Source organism: Cynocephalus volans, chromosome 11, assembly GCF_027409185.1.
Source record: "Cynocephalus volans isolate mCynVol1 chromosome 11, mCynVol1.pri, whole genome shotgun sequence".
NCBI classification, from domain to species: Eukaryota; Metazoa; Chordata; class Mammalia; order Dermoptera; family Cynocephalidae; genus Cynocephalus; species Cynocephalus volans.
Window position 1 is genome coordinate 117,862,071 of NC_084470.1, and position 16,120 is coordinate 117,878,190.

Consider the following 16,120-nt stretch of genomic DNA (forward strand, 5'->3'; position numbering starts at 1 on the left):
ATGGAGTATGTATATTGATGTTGTGGAGAACCAGGGAGGCTGAGAACTTTTGGAGAGAATCATTTTGGAAGAATGAGATACAAAGAAAGGGAGGGAAAAGGAGAGGAAGAACCCTGTAGTATTAGATTAAAATTAGAATTGTTATCAAGGCCCTGCCCCGGGGCCTGTGGCTTGGAGCCTGGGACTGGATACCCCACCCACACCCAGGCACAACACCAGCACCTTGGGGCCCTGCCCAGGTGCCCAGGACTAGGAGCTAGGGACCAGACCCCCTGCCCACAACCAGGCACACCACCAGCACCAAGGAACATGCCAAAAACATTACCTCCATGTGGGAGGCCCACCACAGCCACCACAGTAATCACAGCTGCCACAAAAGTGGCTAGACATCACAACCACCACACAGATGGCCCACCAGCCACTGGAGTGCAATGACACAAGGAGAGTCACCAGCAGAGATAAAGAAAAGAAGAGGATGTCTCTCTCCACAAAGCCCATTCCAGAGTGACAGAAGAAGCATCTGCTCGATGATTATATTTGGGGACTGAACACACCTTTCTGCATCGAACAGGTCATCTAGGCAACAAATCAACAGAGTAACCATTACTCTTTCAGAGGGAGAGAAGAAATCTAGGGTTATCAGTGGTGGGAGTGGAGAGGGAGAGAGAGATGGGGAGAGACTGGACAAGGGGCATAAAGAATAAGTATGATTTGTAACAATATACATACTAATAATATTGGTTTGATCAACATGTGTCAACATTGAATCCCAAAAATATGTATAATCAATTATGATTCAATAAAAAAAAATTAGAAGTGTTAGTATGTACTCATGACTTTTTTAAGCAACATTTTTTCTCCAACCTTATTGAGATATAAATGAAGTTCACTAAACCACACATATTTAAATTGTGAAATTTGTTTGGTTTTGACAAAAGTACATATAAATAAAACCATCACCAAAAACCATTAAAGGTAATAAACATTTCCATCACTTCCAAAAATTTATTTGTGCTCTTCAACATCTGTCTTTCCCTCCACAACCAACTGTAAGCAACCACTGATAGGTCTTCTGTCATTATAGATTAGTGTGCATTTTCCAGAATTTCATATAAATGGAATTACATAGTGTGTACTATTTTTTGCCTGGCTTCTTTCACTCAGTATAATGACTCAAGATTCATCTAGGTTATGTATCGAAGTTCATTTCTTTTTATTGTTTTTATTCCCAGAATTGAAATGGATCTGTTGTTAGGTTTATATGAGTTTATAATCGTTATATCTTCCTGATGAATTGTCCCTTTTATCATTGTGAGGTGTCCCTCTTAATCTCCAGCAATATTCTTTGTCTTAAAGCCTATTTTGCCTGATTTTAAAATAGCCATCCTAGCCCTCTTATGTTTATTATTTATATGGTACATATTTATGTAAACCTATCTGTGCCTTTGTAGTTAAAGTGTGTTGCTTGAAGGCAACATATAGTAAGTACTTGCTTTCTTAATCCACTCTGCAAATCCCCACCTTTTAAATGAAGAATTTAGACCATCATCATTTAATATAATTATTCATATTGTTGGATTTAGTTCCTACCATTTTACTATTTGATTTCTATTGGTTCCCTCTATTTTGGTTTCTCTATGACCCCTTTTCCATCTTTCTTTTGGATTATTTAAATACTTTTTAGTATTCTGTTTAAATTTATCATTGTCATTTAGGCTAATTCTTTTTGTATTTTTTTTTTTTTAGTGGTAAAAACAGATTTTCTCTAGAGATTTCAATATACATACTTTCACATTCAAGTAAAATGTAGATTTCTTCTGACCCATGAAGGTCAGAAGACAGTGAATCCCCATTGAAAAGGCTGAAAGAAAACAACTGTCAGCCATGTAAAAGAACTTTGCAGCCATATAAACTCCTTTATTATTTCCCTTGACTGACCTCTATGATATAATTTTCATTTGTATTATATTTTCAAACATTAAAAATTATACCAGATAGTGTTATAAATTTTGCTTTCAATGGTCATATGTGTTTTAAAGAACTTGAAAGGAAAAAAAAAATAGTGTCTTATATTTACTCAGATATTGGCCCTTTCTACTGCTCTTCCTTCATTCTTATAACCCTAACTTTCTTTTGTTATGATTTTTCCTCAGCCTCTGACAAACTTCCTTTCACATTTATTACAGAAAACTGTTCTGATGACAAGTTCTCTTAGTTTTCTCTTATCTAAGAAGAGCTTTATTTTGACTTCACACCTGAAGGATATCTTTGCTGGATATAGAATTCTGGGTTGACAGTTCTTTTCTTTCAGCACTTGAAAGATGTCGATTCTGCCCTCCATGGATCAGAAGAAACCTGCAGCCAGTAGAACTTGTGTGCCCTGTGTGTGATATGCAGCTTTTCCTCTAGTTGCTTTCAGGGATCCTTCTTTGCTTTGATTTTCACTATTTTGATTATGATGAGTCTAGGTGTGGTTTTCCTTGAGTTTATTCTGTTAAGGGTTCCCTGAGCTTCTTGAATCTTGAATCTGCAAACATGGAATAAAATGAAAACTCAGTAATTTGTTAATAGAAGCATGGAGCAGATACAGCGAGGGCTTACAAGAGGAGTAGTCACTTCTACCAAGGAGGTGAAGGGGAAGAGATTCCAGGAATGCATGGGACACAGAGCATGGGAGAGGCAATACAGGCACAGGGGACAGTGTGAGCAAGACCATGAGGCATGACACACACAGAACCCGGTCCTCCATTCTCCCTTGCTCTTTTATGTCACATCATGTTTTTATTTATTTTTTTTTAAATCAGCTTCCTTTGTTTTGTGAAATTCTTAATGACATCTTTGGGAGCAGCACATTTTCTCACTTTGCCTTGTCTTTTTAAGGGCAGAAATAGCATTTCCCACTTTATCTTCTGAGGATATCTAAGATAGCATTTTGCAAATTAAAAAAAAAAATCACTGTTCTTTGGACAGCATGTGTGAGGTTGATCGTGGTTTGTGGCTCTATGAAGGTAGATTAACAGATCTAAGAAACGCAGCTTTCCCTATTAAAAGAGCACAAAAACTGCCTCTTTAGACAGTAACAAGTTAATTAGTTGAAGCAATTTGAAACTCTGAGGCAAGAAAAAGTTAAAAATTTCATTTTATTACCCAAGTTTATACATATTAAAACTAGCCCTCCAAACCTTAGATGTTCATCCAGCATTAATTACTATATTTAAGGGACTAAAATTAAGTGCTCTGTCAGTTTCTCTACATAATTTACATATCATTACTTCACAATTCATGTTGTAATATTTTTATTAGAAGCAGTAACTAAAAATGGAATATTACCTCCATGCTTTCTGGACCCTAGGGTCAGAGTCACTAATCTTTTTTTCTCCTTTAAAATTATGTTTGTCAATTTAAAAACATATATAAAGAGAACTTAATAATTTATTTTAAAAAGGAAAGCATGAAGCCAAAGCAAACTACTATTTACAAGTTCACTGAGATTGTATCAAACCCACAATCAATGCTTTATGATACTGAGAGTGAGAGGAAAAAACAGAAAGAAATGGAGAAAAATCAGCCAGGATGAAAAAAAAAAAAAAGGTACCAAACGTAAAAAAACAGAGGAAACAACATTGTCTAACTTTGTTAACCCAGCATCTTCCAAATTTATTTAACTATGGAACCCAAAAACCAGCTCAAGCACCATCAATGCTCCAAGGGACATGGTCTGGGAAATGCTGGTTCGAGCAATCCTCAAACTCTAGGCAGGTGTAGAGTGTGTCATTGAACAAAGAGCTTGGAGTCCAAAGAGTAGAACATTTGTTGTAAGCCATTCTGCATCCACCAATCCCCAGCAGAAAGAAGTGGCTTTGGGTGACCACAATTCAGTCCCTGGTGCTCCTTCCCACAGTCCATGGCTTTGGAGAAGCCTGGCCGAAGCTAGTCTGCATTCGGGGGGTGGCCATGCAGTGTTTTGTAAAGCGCGACACATCCGTGAGAGGTTTCTGCTATTCATTCAGACCCTGGGCACAAAGTGCACCTCCGCACGAAGCTGAGGGGGGCACCAGGAACGTACCCCACTTGTCCGGAGGCCAGCATCCCCCACGCTGCTCTGGGGGAAGCAGCACAGGAGTTGCTAAGGGAACAGAGATTTCCAGATGCCAAGGGATGCCCACCCATCCCGCAGGCGGGAATCGCGGGCTCTTGCTATGCACTTCTCTATTCTCCTCGATTCCATCTCTCATCACCTCTTTCTCCCGGTCCCTCGGCATTTTCTGCTGGTCTTCTCTGCCTGTCTCCCTCCTCCACCTTCATTTTTATTTCCTCTCTCTTTCATTGGAGTCCTGCTGGCCGGCAAGGTGGGGATCTGCCCGGGCTCCCCCTGGGTGCTCTCTCCCACTCCAGACAAATCCACTCCCCTGCCATGCTCCCTGCATCTCCACCTTAAGCCATCCCAGGCACAGTGACACAAGGACCCTATCCTAAGTTCTCTAAATGGGGTGGGGGTGGGGCAGTACTTGTGTGTCCTTCTCAGTTTGTCTTTGAGTTGGGAGGGGGACAGTTGGTTTTGGAGCAGAGTCGGCTCAGAAAGCCTCACGCCACCCACATCTTTCTGCAGAGAGAGAAACTGGCCTGTGGGACATTTCCTGACAGCTCTGACAGGCCTCAAGGAAACAATTAAAGTCTCACAGCTGCCTCTAACAAAGAAGGTGCAGGAAGAGGGGTCTTGGGGGAGGGAAGTGTGTAAATTAGCAAAAAGTCATAAAGCAATGGTAGAGAGCAGGGAGGAAACTGATTGCAAAACTTATTGTACAAATTCCTCCAGGAATTCCCTCAAGGGCCAGTCAGTGGACACCCAAGGTAAACTTATGGAACACCACAGAGCTAGGCTTACAGACTTCCCTTCCATTGTCAGAGCTTTTGGAAAGAAAAGGCAAGCTGGAAAGTGGCCCAGTTTCTGCCCCTGCCCTGGGATTCTGAAATGGTGGACTGTGAGCCCTGTGAGCTCATGGGCGGAGATGAGGGGCTAAGGTCGCAGATGCCAGTTTCCAGGACCAAGGAGAGGGAGGGCATCCCCTGGGAAAGTGGTTTTTGATGAAAAGGCAGGCAGGCAGACAGACAGACAGACAGACAGACAGACAGAGATGGACGGGTCTCCTTCCTTCCCAGACACCCTATGACTGTCTGGGCAGACAGATGGGCCTTTTCTCCAGGCTTTATAGATTAATGCGTCCTTCTTATCAATTGTGGAGACAAGAAAGTGTAATTTTCTCCCCATGTTTATACTGTTCAGGATTAATCTGCCTGTAAATGGATAATCTGTCAGCTTTCTGAGATGCTGAAGTGGGGAGGGGGTGGGGCAGGAAATGGGGAAGAGATTTACCAGCGGGAATGCCATCTGCTTTATTAGGTTGTTTTATAAACTTGACATTCAATTTGTCCTGGAGGACATGGTGACGGATTATTCAGTAAATTCCCAAATAATTACGATAACCAGAGAAAGAAAAAAAGGGGGGAGAGGGAGGTGGGTTTGGAGGAGCGGAGGCAGGCAGCACATCTGTGAGCGATGGTTTCAGGTGCGACATCCATCCTCAGCCACCTACCAGGGTGGCTGACACAGGCCAGGCCTTAGAGGCAGGGGACTGACAAAAAGGGCCCAGTAGTCCTTCCACTGTGGGCTTACTATGTCCCCGTTTTCAAACCTTCGGATTCCCTGCTCACCCCACAAGACAGTGAAGTCAAGTGAGCGGAGGTTGTGTTGTCATGTTTTTAGCCTTAAATATGTGTATTATATTCTTTCTCCTGTCTTTAGAAAGAGCAGGTCCGAATCCCATTTCTCTTCTTGTTAGCTATGTGAACTTGGGTGACTTAAACTCTGTGCCTCAGTTTCTTTATCGGTAAAATTGGGAAAGTAATAGTACTTAAACCATGTGGTTGCTGTGAGAATCAAATTAGTTCCTATACGTAAAGCATTTAAAATAGTGCTTGGCACATACTAAGTGCTAGATAAACTATTTGCTGTATTATTAGTAGTAGTATTTTTATTCCACAGTGCTGATGAGATAGTACGCATTTGATAGATTTCTCATAGATGAGTCTGAAAAATTATAATGGTGCAATCAGAATCACAGAACTGATAGGCCCCTTGGCAATCACAGGGCTCACGCCTTCCGTCCATTCTCAGTGTGAACACTACCGTTGACGAGGACCTCCCACATCAGCAACTCACTCCTCAGACAGTCCCCATAAAGCCCAAACCTGCGTTCCCAAGCAGAGCTCTCCGAAAGGGTTAAAGCTGCTGGCCTTGTGGGTTAGCAAGGGGAGATAGGAGAGCCCCTCGGGTAAAGCATAGCCTCAATTATGAGCTCTGAGAGATCGTTTTTCAGCAGAATGCTATTCAATTACTCAGTGCACGTTCATCTTTTACTTTTCCGAATGCTGCCTTCCGTGGCTTCTGTAATCTTGTTTGTGCTTGTGTTGGGGCAGGGGCAGGTGGGGAAAAGAAGGCCACACGGTGCATGTCCCAAGACCCACCTACACGATGCCTGTCTTTGTGTCCTCAGGGACCATGCTCTGAACTACAAGCCTGTGGCCACAGCATCCCACATGGGGAGAGGGAATGGGTGGGATTGAGAATCCTTACTGTCTGCTGTTCCTGGTCATCTGCCTTTGTGTTTCCAAGAGCAGTTCCCCATTAACTCAGTTGGAGACTGATGGACTTTGGATGTGTTGTCCCCTCCAAAACTCATGTAGAAATTTGATCTCCAATGTGGCAGTGTTGGAAACTGATTGAGTCATGGGGGTGGATCCCTCATGAATGGATTAATGCTCTCCCTCAGGGAGGGAGGATTAATGAGTGAGTTCTCACTCTATTAGTTCCCTCGAGAGCTTGTTGTTTAAAAAGACCCTGGCACCTTCTCTCTCGTTTGCTTCCTTTCTCTTGCTTCCTCTCGCCATGTGATCTGCTTGTACCCGCTGGCTGCCTGCCACTTTTCTACATACCTGGGGGCCCAGGAAGAGATCTGTCGCAGGGGTGGAGTCACTGCAGACAGCCTTCGCTAGAGCAATGCTGAGCAGAAATGTGGGGTCAGAGTTGCAGCAGAGAAACCCCAACAGTGCCATGCCTAGTGGAGCCATGCGAGTGGGACCGCCATGGAGACCCCAGACCTGTGGAGCTACCAGAGTGGAACACCAGCCCGGGAGAGGTGAAGTGTGGCCTGAGACCAGGAAAGCCGTAGGAGCGGAGCTGCCCAAGGACTTGGGGACCCAACCCCCACACCAGTGTGCAGAGGCAGTCGAACATGGAATCAAGGTACCTGATTCGCCAGCCTTGAGATTTAATGCCTGCCTTGCTGGGTTTCGCACTTGTTTGAGACCTGTTTTTCCTTTCTTCTGGCCTATTCCTCCCTTTTGGAACGGGAATATATACCCAGTGTCTGTTCCACCATTGTATCTCGGCAGTAGATAAATTTGGTTCACAGCTCGAAGAACTTTTGCTTTTGGTCTCAGATGAGACTTTGGACTTTGGACTTTCAAGTTGGTGCTGGAGCAAGCTAAGACTTTTGGGACTGTTGGGATAGAATGATTGTATTTTGTATGTGAGAGTGACATGAGTTTCGGGGGGCCAGGGGCGGAATGATGGAGCTTGGATGTGTTGTCCCCTCCAAAACTCATGTGGAAATTTAGCCTCCAATGTGGTAGTGTTGGAAACTGATTGAGTCATGGGGGTGGATCCTTCATGGGTGGATTAATGCTCTCCCTCGGGGAGGGGGGATTAATGAGTGAGTTCTCGCTCTGTTAGTTCCCACTAGAGCTTGTTGTTTAAAAGACCCTGGCATCTTCTCTCTCTCTTGCTTCCTCTCCCCATGTGATCTGCTTATACCCACTGGCCGCTTGCCACTTTCCCGCCATGAGTAGAAGCAGCCTGAGGCCCATGCTAGATGCAGCTGTCCCAGAATCATAAGCCAAATAAACCTCTTTCCTTTATAAATTACCCAGTCTCACGTATTTCTGTTATAGCAACACAAAATGGAATAAAAACAGCAACTAAGATAATGAGTCGCAGGGAATGGAGCCACTGATTCTGAAGCTTCCCACAAAAAAAATGTCTGTGCCATGGGCTACAGCAGCATAGAATACCCCCTTACATCTCTAAGTGCATTCTTGACCATCGGTCCCCGTGTTATCCATTGTGTAAATATCACATAAACCAGGAATATTACTTCTCTTGCAGATAAAACTGATGCATAATTAGGACAAGTAATTTGCTTCATATGTTGTACATGGGGTTGGGGTTTAGACTGTGCAGAAGGCTGCTATTGTGTTTCCCATGCACAACCAATCTCCACACTTCTTCTGGTAAGAGAATTCCTTTTCTGTGTGGAATCCACTCAAAGTGGTTTGCATGGAACTTCCACTTCCCTTCTTCAGGGACATGCACAAGACTCTGGGCTGACCAATCAGGATACCACATGACCTTGGCCACAGTAATTGGATCAAGATGGTCATGTGACCCAAACCCAGCCAATTAGATCCTTTCATAGGACTTCCCCATAGCCAAAGCTATTGGGGAAGAAGCTTTATTCTTCCTGGGGTTGCTAATCAGTAGGTCGTGAGCTTTAGATTATTGGTGGCCACCATGGGCACCCTGAGGAGAGCACCTGCCCATGATATGAAGAGATAAAGCCCTGATAACATTGTCATGATCCTGAATCTACCCATGTCTGCAGTCCTGATGACATCGTTGTGATCTTGAATCCAGTCATTCCTGAGGCCAGATCTCCTCTGGACTTTTCAGTTATATGAGCCAAATTACTCCCTATCTGCTTGGTTGTATGAGTTGTGATTCTGTCATATAAAATCTCATTAATATAGGCTATGATTGGTACCTCCTTCCATCCTCAGACTTTATCTCACAAATTCCAGGTGTTTGTCAGGAAGAATTGGGAGCTGGGGTGGTCTCCTGCATCTCAACAGAAGTTGGATTGTGCAAATTGTGGTACTCTTTTAGTTCCCAGACATTCCTGTTCTACTACTGTCCCCCTTCCTTATTATTATCCCTATATGTGCTGACAGGTAGGTTTGTAAACTTTCTCCTACTCCCTTCCTAATAACCTTTATCTCCATCAATAATCATAAACTCCCTGGGGGTACTGTGAACAACCACTTCTCTGTCTTCTTCTTCTCCATTAATTCCTGGTCCAAGGTTCTCAGGTCTCTAATATAGAGTTCGGTGGTTTGAATGTTATGTGCATGTGAGTGGGTACTTGGGGAGATGGGGGAATGAAGAGGAAGGGACTGTCAAAAAGCCCGAGTAGTGCATGATACAGATAGAAAGAGAGAGAATAAAGATCTGAGCAAACAGGACTCCTCAAGTTTGCAGCATCTGGGAGGCTCCGGTAAGCTCAGCTGGCTTTATGTTGTCATTTATTCATACCTCATCTTCTACCAAGAGAGGACTGAGGGAACCCACAGCTATGGCTGCAGAGATACAGACAAGGATGTCATAGATATGGTTTTTACTTCCTTAAGTGTGTGTCCTGCCCTCCCCAGGAGAATGTTCTTACTGTAGCTGTCCCATCTGTGTTTACACCGTGGCTGGCCCACAGGGCAACATTTCCCTACCATGGCACAGGCTCTGGCAGCTTAAAAGTAGACAAGGACAAAAGACTGAATAGCGTCCTCCCAAGATCAGGAACAAGGCTAGGATGTCTGCCTTTAAAAGTAAAAATGTATTTAACATACTACTGAGGTTCTAGCTAGTGCAGCAAGGCAAGAAAAAGAAATGAAAAGCACATGTATTGGAAAGGAAGAAGTGATATTGTGTATATTCACAGATATCATGATTGTCTACACAGAAAATCCTAAGGAATCTACTAATGCATGAATTTAACAAGCATGCAGCATACAAAATCAGTATGCAAAAAGCAATTGTATTTCTACATACTTGCAACAAACAGTTGGAAACAGATTTTAAAAACAAATTTTTCATTTAAAATATTTTAAGAAACATTTAAACATTTTATTTCAAATATTTTATATTAAATGTTTTTTAAAACAAACATTTGCAACAGCATCAAAAACAGAAAAGACTTAGGAACAAATTTAACAGATGTGTAAGACCTCTAACTGAACAGTACGAAACAATGCTGAGAGATTCTAAGAATGATCTAAATAAATGACAAAATATACCATGCTCGTATATGGGAATACTCAATATTGTTAAGATCCCCAAATTGATCTATAAATTCAATGTAATCCCTGTCAAAATCCCAACAAGCATTTTTGTGGAAATTGACAAGCTGACTCTAAGGTTTGTATGGAAATACAAGCAATCTAGAGTAGCAAAAAAAATAAGGAAAAAGAACAAAGTTGGAAGCAGGGCTGGGATAAGGTTGAGGCAAGTGAGACACTCATATCAGGTGCAAAAAATCCCAATAATCAAGATACATAATATTTTAATACAATATGTTGAAAAAGCAAATGTAATGCAAAAAAATTCCATGACAATACCGACATTTTAAATCAAACAAGATCAGGGCTTATGCCACCTGATTTCAAGACTCATTACAAAGCTACTCTAATCAAGACAGTGATATAGACCAATGGAATAGAATAGTGACTCCAGAAATAGACCTATTCTGAAAATGCAATCTAGTTTCAAGATGGCGGCGGCTGCGGCGGCTGGCGCGGAGTAGCTGAGGTGGAAAAGGTGGCCACTGGGCCTCAGGCAGCCGGGAAGCTTGTGGACCTTCCTCTGGCCATCTCTTAAGGGAGGACTGCTGCTGCTGGCCGGTCGTGGGGGCTCAACGCCACTTTGCCCCCGGCAGGAGAGGCTGCCTCATTTACAGGCAACAGCTTTGAAGTGTGGAGCAGGAAAAGAACTGATTCTTAGCTGCAAAAGCGAGTCTTGAAACAGGGAACACGGCGCCAGGGCTGCTGTGGATGCAGCCAGGATCCCGGAGGCTGGGGCCGCACTGAAGGCGGCCAGCTGCCCTATTCAGGATTCGAGGTTTCAGGCCGGCATTAAAGAAGATTCCTGGGAGCGCCCGAGCGGCGCCGCGACTGAACAGCCGGAGGCGGCAGCGCCGAGAACACGGAAGGCAACAAACCAGAGACAGAGCGAGCGCCCGACCTGGCACAGCACTGTGAGTGATCCCTGGCACAGCTCTGTTCGGGGGGTGGATGCCCACGCGGCTCTCGCCTGCACCACCAGGCCACTCACTGCCCCGGTGCTGCCTCCATTTTCCCAGGTGCGGGCAGCTCCGCCCTGCTCGGCCATCACTGAGCCCATTTGCTTGGCCTGGCCCGGGGCTTTCTGGACCCTGCGGGCCGGCCTCCTCTCCCACTCCCTCCGCGGTTCTCTGGCGGGGCTGGGGGTGTGGGGCGTCCCCGACCAGTGTTGGGAGGGCTAGGAAGTACGGGCGGGCCGACTGTCACTCCACCACACCCTGGACTCCGGCCCCGGTAAACTTCCTGTTACTGGGAGGCAGATACCATCTCTGCGACCACCAGTTTGGAAAAAAGCCTAACGAATTTCTGGTTGGGAATAGTGTGGTAGGAGAGTTCCCAGGTCCGCTTGAACCTGCCGGAGAGCAGGCTGCAGGCGGGCACTAGACTCGGTTTATACCGGGGGGATACAAAGGTGAACAAGACCCGAGAAAGATCTACACAGTGCTACAAAGGCACCCAGAGAGACCGGTCGTCTGTGCCTAGCAGAAACCTGGTAGACTTCCTGGGCGAGGTGGTGCTGAGCAGGGTCTTGAAAGCCCAGCTGATAGACGAGGGGTGCAGAAGACACACCCCAGCCCAGCACAGTGTGCACAGAGGGGGGAGACGTGTGGCCAGGGAGGCGGAGACTCGACAGAAACCACACACCCGGTGGGGTCGCCACTGCACGATCTAACAGCCTGGGCCAGAGCACACGGAACGGGGAGAAGTCCTGTACAGAAAGTGAAAGCTCAACAGAGATCACACACCCTGTGGTACGTGATCCACCAGCCCAGCAGAGTACAAGCTGACCAGAAAGGTGGAACCCCGGAGAAGCCCAAGACCCGAGGCAACCACACACACAAGACACTAGAGGCCAACTGAGCAGTCACGGCGGGAGCCATACCAAATTGGCAACCACAGCAACATCCTAGTTAGTCATTAGTCTCAAACCGGTGGACTGTGAAACCCCCTGCCACAATGAATAAACACCAAAAAAAAGACACCAGAAATACAAAAAATCAAGAAAGTACACCACCAAAAGTTAATAAATCTCATACTCTAGATCCTATAGAACAAGAAGCCCTTGAAATAACTGACAAGGAATTTCGAGTGATAATTCTAAGGAAACTGAATGAGATACAAGAAAACTCAGCTAGACATCATGATGAAATGAGGAAAAGTATACAGGATCTGAAAGAGGAAATATACAAGGAAATCAATGTCCTGAAAAAAAATGTAGCAGAACTTGCTGAACTGAAGAAGTTATTCAGCGAAATAAAAAACACAACGGAGAGTTTAACCAGCAGGCTTGTCGAAGTTGAAGAGAGAACCTCTGAACTTGAAGATGGGCTGTTTGAAATAACACAAGCAGACAAAAAGAAAGAAAAAAGAATCAAGGACATGGAAGAAAATCTGAGAGAGATATCAGACAACCTCAAGCGCTCAAATATCCGAGTCATGGGTATTCCAGAAGGGGAGGAAAATGGAGATTCCATTGAAAACATATTCAACAAAATAGTGGCAGAAAACTTCCCAGGTATAGGAAAAATCACAGATCTTCACATCCAGGAAGCTCAACGATCTCCAAAAGTATTCAACCCAAAAAGGCCTTCTCCAAGACATGTCATAGTCAAATTGGCAAAACTCAGAGACAAAGAGAGAATCTTAAAAGCTGCAAGAGAGAAGCGTCAAATCACCTATAAGGGAGTCCCAATCAGGTTAACATCAGACTTTTCATCACAAACCCTAAAAGCTAGAAAGGAATGGGATGATATTTTCAAAATACTAAAAGACAAAGATTGCCAGCCAAGAATACTCTACCCTGCAAGGCTATCCTTCCGAAATGAGGGGCAAATAGTATATTTCTCAGACATACAAAAACTGCGGGAGTTCACTACCACACGACCACCCTTACAAGAAATCCTCAAGGGAGTACTGGGTTTGGTTCCTGAAAAATAACTACCACTGCCATAAAAACCTAAGAAAAATCTAAACCCGCTAGTACAATAAAAATGGCATTCATGAAGAGAAAACAAGCTAACAAAAACACTATCTACAACCTAAGGAACCAACAAACAAAGAAACCAAACAGTAAATCAGAAAGCAAGGAACAAAAGACACCTAAGACAACCAAACAACCAATAAAATGCTAGGAATAAATCAACACCTTTCAATAACAACTCTTAATGTTAAAGGCTTAAATTCCCCAATTAAAAGACACAGACTGGCTGACTGGATCAAAAAACAGGACCCAACTATATGCTGCCTACAAGAGACCCACCTCACCCATAAAGATTCACACAGACTAAGAGTGAAAGGATGGAAAAAGATTTACCATGCAAACAGAAAAGAAAAACGAGCTGGAGTGGCTATTCTTATATCTGACAAAATAGACTTTAAACTAAAAACCATAAAAAGAGACAATGAGGGACACTACTTAATGATAAAAGGACTGATCCATCAAGAAGACATAACAATCATAAATATGTACGCACCCAATGTTGGAGCAGCCAGATTTATAAAACAAACTCTATTAGACCTAAAGAAGGAAATAGACACTAATACCATAATAGCAGGGGACCTGAACACTCCACTGTCAATATTAGACAGATCATCTAGGCAAAGAATCAGTAGAGAAACACAAGATCTAAACAATACTCTAGACCAATTGGAATTGGCAGATATCTACAGAACATTCCACCCAACAACCTCAGAATATTCATTCTTCTCATCAGCACATGGATCATTCTCCAGGATAGATCACATATTAGGTCACAAATCAAGTCTCAATAAATTCAAAAAAATTGGAATTATCCCATGTATCTTCTCAGACCACAATGGATTAAAACTAGAAATTAATAACAAACAAAACTCTGGAAACTATACAAACACATGGAAATTAAACAGCATTCTACTTAATGACATATGGGTCCAAGAAGAAATCAAGCAGGAAATCAAAAAGTTTATTGAAACTAATGAAAACAATGATACATCATACCAAAACCTGTGGGATACTGCAAAAGCAGTATTGAGGGGAAAATTTATTGCATTAAACGCTCAGTTCAGGAGAATAGAAAGATGGCAAGTGAACAACCTAACACTTCACCTTAAAGAACTAGAAAAACAAGAACAATCCAATCCTAAAGTTAGCAGACGGAAAGAAATCATTAAGATCAGAGCAGAACTGAATGAAATTGAAAACCAAAAAACAATTCAAAAGATCAACGAATCAAAAAGTTGGTTTTTTGAAAAGATAAATAAAATTGACAAACCATTACCATGGCTAACAAAAAAAAGAAGAGAGAAGACTCAAATAACAAAAATTAGAAATGAAAAAGGCGATATTACAACTCATTCATCTGAAATACAAGGAATCATTCGAGACTACTATAAACAACTATACGCCAACAAATTTGAAAATCTGGAGGAAATGGATAAATTTCTGGACACACACAAGCTCCCAAAACTGAACCGTGAAGACGTAGAAAATTTGAACAGACCAATAACAATAAAGGAGATTGAAGCTGTTATCAGAAGGCTCCCAACAAAGAAAAGCCCAGGACCAGATGGATTCACAGCAGAATTTTACCAAACATTCAAAGAGGAATTGACACCGATTCTTTACAAACTATTCCAAAAGATTGAAACGGACGCAAATCTCCCAAACTCATTCTATGAAGCAAACATCATCCTGATACCAAAACCAGGTAAAGATATAACCAAAAAAGAAAACTACAGGCCGATATCCTTGATGAATATAGATGCAAAAATCCTCACTAAAATACTAGCAAACAGAATACAGCAACACATACGAAAAATTATTCATCACGATCAAGTGGGATTCATCCCAGGGATGCAAGGTTGGTTCAACATACGCAAATCAATAAATGTGATACACCATATTAATAAACTCAAACACAAGGACCATATGATCATCTCTATAGATGCTGAAAAAGCATTTGATAAAGTTCAGCACTCATTCATGACAAAGACCCTCTATAAGTTAGGTATAGAGGGAAAGTATCTCAACATAATTAAAGCCATATATGCCAAACCCACTGCCAATATCATCCTGAATGGGGAAAAGCTGAAAGCTTTTCCTTTAAGAACAGGCACTAGACAAGGATGCCCACTCTCACCACTCCTATTCAACATAGTGTTGGAAGTACTAGCCAGAGCAATCAGAGAAGAGAAGGAAATAAAGGGCATCCAGATTGGAAAAGATGAAGTCAAACTGTCCCTGTTTGCAGATGACATGATCCTATATATCGAACAGCCTAAAACCTCTACAAAAAAACTGTTGGAATTGATAAATGATTTCAGCACAGTAGCAGGATACAAAATCAACACACAAAAATCAGTAGCATTTCTTTTCTCCAATAGTGAACATGCAGAAGGAGAAATCAAGAAAGCCTGCCCATTTACAATAGCCACCAAAAAAATAAAATACTTAGGAATTGAGTTAACCAAGGAGGTGAAAAATCTCTATAATGAGAACTACAAACCACTGCTGAGAGAAATTAGAGAGGATACAAGAAGATGGAAAGATATTCCATGCTCTTGGATTGGAAGAATCAACATAGTGAAAATGTCCATACTACCCAAAGTGATATACAAATTCAATGCAATCCCCATCAAAATTCCAAAGACATTTTTCTCAGAAATGGAAAAAACTATTCAGACATTTATATGGAACAATAAAAGACCACGAATAGCCAAAGCAATGCTCAGCAAAAAAAATAAAGCCGGAGGCATAACACTACCTGACTTTAAGCTATACTACAAAGCTATAATAACCAAAACAGTATGGTACTGGCATAAAAACAGACACACTGACCAATGGAATAGAATAGAGAATCCAGAAATCAACCCACACACTTACTGCCATCTGATCTTTGACAAAGGCACCAAGCCTATT